Here is a 4,838-nt window from a genome sequence, read left to right as displayed (position 1 = left end):
AAAAAAGTGAAATTGGACACAGTGCAAGGATACAAATTCTGTCAGCACAGCATGGGGATGAACTAGCCAGGAGAGACCTCTCCTGTGTGGGAAAAGGTAGGGTGGGGAGTGTGCAATTTCCTAAACTATGCAGGATAGTGCTGAAGAAAACTGCTTCTCTCCCACAACATCCAGAATTTTGAGGTGGGGCCCACAAGGGCCTTTTTCAACTATTTTGGTGTATACCCAGGTGCTGAATTTCTGGTAAGTCTTTAACTTTTTGAGGAGTTACTTTGCTGTCTTCCATAGTGGCTTCATGATTTTACATTCCACCAATCAGGCTTTAGATGTTTTGATGTCATTCTTGTCAACAGTGTTATTTTCCTGCCTCTTATGTGTGTAAAAGCTGTACTAGTGCTGTTTCAGTGGAAGGGAAGGAGACTCACAGGATTTCTGGAGATTATAGTTTAGGCCGCACGAACAGTTCCAACATGCAGGTGCAAATGCCCTTTGGCAAAGCTGGTTTAACTGTGTTGGTGAGTTTGTGTCTGTTATCTCTGCCCAGCCCCAACCCCTACTGCAGATGGGAGGGGTGGTGGGAGGGGAAGATCTTTCTGTGGGCTTGAAGGCCCACACTGTAGGAGTATACCAGGCCTAAATGGGCATAAGCAGAGCCTTGCCATTGAAGCCTTCTATTCAGTAAGCTTATGTGGTGATCACCTCCTGAAAGCCGGGCTCAGTTTCCAGTGAGCCCCCCTCTCTCTAGTGGAGCGTGGTATATGTGTGGTGGCCGTAGGCTAACTCATCAGGTACAATGAGGAGAGCGGTGGCCTCCTTGTTTTGGATATGGGGACTTAACGTGGGCCTGGCTGGGCTCAGGATCTTGATTAAGGTCAGTCTTTCTGCTGCACAGTTGACCATGTAAGAAGAGATCTTCAGGCCTCTGGTTCTCTGAAGAGGCTGGGGCTGTCAGCTGAGTGGCGTCAGCCGCGGCTAGGCCATGGCAGCAGGGATTGATGGCCAATCCCCCCTGTGCCCCTCTCAGTCAGGTTTGGGTTTAAAGAAAAACAGGGAGGGGAACTTCAGCAGTTTTGGAGGCAGGCAGATCAGGTTTAAATCCAGCCAGCCCCAGCCAGAGCAGCAGAGCTTGGCATAGCAGTGCCAGCACAAGGCAGCACTGGGCAGGCTGGACATGCTGGTGCTGTTTGGGGCTTGAATCCAGAATTGGCTTTGAAAATGGATCAGGTCCAAACACCAGTCACGTGTCTCTCATAACATCGTCCCCACGGCTATGAATCTGGTCTGCCACTCCTGTCCCAACTGGTTTTCTTCAGACTCGCCATGCAGTTGTCATCCTGGCACAGTTCTAACCCCACTTGTACTGGCAACTTCTGTCCTCTCTCCGGCAATACTTACGCTCCCTGACCTGGATTCTGTGTGCAGTTTAAGACCTTCAGGGTTTATGCTATAGTTTTTTGGGAGCACAGTGAGTGTCCATAGGAGGAGGGAAATATTGTTTGTCCTAGGTCTGAACTGGTTCTCAACCAATGCCAGTTTTACTGCCACTCCCATGCCTTCAGGGACATTGGGCAATGTCTGGAGATATTTTTAGTCTGCAGGGCTGGGAGTCTATGGCATCGAGTGCAGAAAAGGTCAGGGTTCCTGCTCAAGAGCCAATAAGGCATAGGGCAGCCCCCGAACAACAAAGAATTATCCAGCCCCTCATATTAATATTCCCAAAGTTAGAAACTCTCCTTGAAACATTTCTTTATGTCATTTTCATACTAGGGTAACTTCGAACAGGTTGAACAGCTACATAAGAATAAAATTGACTTCCCCTAGGCACAAATGACCCCATGGTCATCTGGAGTCTAATAGAGAAGTTTAGATGTTTCTCACCCCCCACACCTCTGGCCTCACTCTCCAGTTATTCTATGAAAAATCAATAAATAAAATATATTAAAAAATAATACAGTCAGGAAGTGATCAATGTTTTATCTAACTGACTTTATATTCCACTGTGTCAACTGTCCCAAAAGTATCTTTAGGACTCCTCTCCCCATTCTGTACAGTATCCAACTTAAGATTTGACCTTGCATTTAACGTCCATGTGTCTTTAGTTTCATTCAAACTGCAACAGTTCATCAGACTTCCTTGTGATGAGTTTATCATTTTTTGAAGAATTAAAGACCTCTTTATTTATTTTATTTTATTGTTTTTAAAGATTTATTTATTCATTCATATACAGATGCAGAGGGTGAGAGGATTCACCAGAGACAGAGTGGGGAGCAGAACAGGCAGATCTACGAAGCCCACTGCTGAGGGGAGCAGGGGGCGGGTCAGGAGAGGTCTGCCGCGCCATGTGGATCTCCTCTGGGGCAGGGGAGTACCAAACTCATGCAGAAGTAGCTTAAACTTCTTAGTGCTGTGCTTTAACCCGCTGCGCCACCAGGGAGGGCCCGGCCTCTTTATTTTTTTTAAATAAAATGTTCATTTCACCCTTTCTGGTTATTCCCTTATGATTACGCTCAAGTTATTCTTCCCACACCCCAAATACATGACATTTTATCCTTCTCAGGACATCACATCTGAGAGCATACAGTGTGCTTCTGCTTCACATGAGGCTACTATTTGAATGATCTGGCCCACATATTGTCAAATTTTTCTATCATATAGTTTCTTTGCAACTAATAAGTCTTCTGTGGGCAGATATCTGAAGGCCATTAAGATATTGTTTCGGCCCTCCCTGGTGGTGCCGCAGGTTAAAGCACAGCACTGAGAAGCTAAAGCCACTGCAGCATGAGTTCGGTCCCCCCCCTGCCCTGGAGGCGACCACATGGCGTGGCAGACCTCTCCTGACCCGCCCGCTGCTCCCCTCAGCAGTGTACTTAGTTGATTTGTCTGTTCTTCTCCTCTGTGTCTCTGGTGAAGCCTTTCGCCCCCCCTGCACCTCTAGCCTGTACCCTAGTTCTGTATGCACAAATAAATAAATCTTTAAAAAAAAAAAAAGGTATTGTTTTCCTGCTATAGAAAAAACCTAAATGCCCATCAACAGATCAGTGGATTAACACATGGTATATATGGTATATATACAGAATGGAATACGACTTGACTATGAAAAAAAAGTGAACTCTTGCCATTTGCAACAACATGAATGGAACTGGAGGGAATTATGCTAATAAGTTAAAAGGAGAAACACAAATATCAGGTAATTTTGCTCCTCTGTGAATCAGAAGAAACAAACAAAACCAAGGAACTGATGAAACTAAATCAAAACAAAGTCCTAATCCAAGCCCTACAAATAGGCTGTAGAATCAAGGCTGCTAGAGGGCTGATGTGCGTGTGGTGGGGGAGGGAGGGACCAATGGCCAGAATAAAGGACGGTGGATGCCTGATGGTGGGTGCGGCAAGGTAACAGCTATCTGAGCACCTCAATTATATATATATATATATATATATAAAACCTAAGTTATTAAGTGTTGCAAGCCAATGTTATCTCAATTAAAAAAAAAAAAAAACAGAAGTCTTGCATTTCTCTCCCCAGTATCCGCACTGCTTCCCAGTGCCTACATGACCACACTGGAGAAGTCTAGCAGGCGCCAGACTCAGTACTTGTCAGCACTACTCCCTTCCACTGTGGTGTTTTCCTCATTGGAGACATCCTGATGGTGAATCACTACCTGTAGTTAACACATCTACCCACACCACATGTTTAATAATTTCCACTATAGCCATAGGCCCCAGAGACCCCGCTTATGAAATTATAACAGTGCATTGTCCAATCTGAAAATTATTTCCAAATCTAGTTTTGTTTGTTTGTTTTTACCATACCGATGAGTGCTTCATGACACAATAACTTATGTGTCAATCTCCTCAAGTCCCTAAAGGGTTTGGCAACCTTGGTCACTGCCAAATCCCTGTGAAGCTATCCATGCAGCCACTGCAGCACAAGTTCAATTCCTGGCCCCCTAGGGAGCTGACCCACATGGCACAGCAGACCTCTCCTGTCTCCCCGCTGATCCCCTCAGCAGTGTACTTTAGTAGATCTGCCTGTTCTGCTCCCTACTGTCTCTGGTGAATTCTCTTACCCCCTGCGTCTCTGGCCTACACCTCAGCTCTTGTAGGCATAAATAAAATGAATCTTTAAAATAAATCCTTCGGTGATCCTGTGTTCACAACCAAAAAACAAAAGACATGATAGATGCTGACATTAATAAAAGTTAACAAAAAAAAAAAGAAAGAAAAAGAAAGTATTGGATCAATACCAGCCCAAACAGCACAGACCTTTGCAAAATGTATCCGCGTCCTCTTGGTCCTCCTGTGATTGCCCAGATATAACAGCTGAAGCCAGCAGGAACTCTTTCTGTCACAAATAGATATATCAGGGAAGCTTATTAAAAACCACACACACACCAGAAAGTTTTAAAAAGGAAAAAAGATACAATGTTAAGTGTGTATTAGGAAGCAGAGAAACTAGAACAATAATATATAGCTGGTAGAAATGGAAATTTGAAAGCCACTATGGAAAACTGTTTGCAATGTCTACTAGAGATAAATAAATGTGGAATAATTTATAACCCAGCATTTCCCCCTCTTAGGTATATATGGAAATATACACAATAAAAAAACACCAACAAGAATTTCAGAATGCATTACTCCTTGTAACCCCAAGCTGAGAACAAGTCAAAAACCATCAACAATGAAAACTTTAAGGGGAAATAAAGTATCAAGGATAGATATTGTTAGATAATCAAAGTGAGGATTCAAACCAAGCAAGTAATTCAACAGATTCAATCTGTAACTACTGTTTCAACAAGTTTGAATTTACTTTATATAGGTAGAAACTGAATCACTGACAT

The sequence above is a fragment of the Condylura cristata genome, unplaced genomic scaffold (assembly GCF_000260355.1).
Source record: "Condylura cristata isolate star-nosed mole 26May11 unplaced genomic scaffold, ConCri1.0 scaffold00028, whole genome shotgun sequence".
In the NCBI taxonomy this organism is placed as follows: Eukaryota; Metazoa; Chordata; class Mammalia; order Eulipotyphla; family Talpidae; genus Condylura; species Condylura cristata.
The sequence above is the reverse complement of the archived record's forward strand: the minus strand, read 5'-3'. Positions refer to the sequence as shown.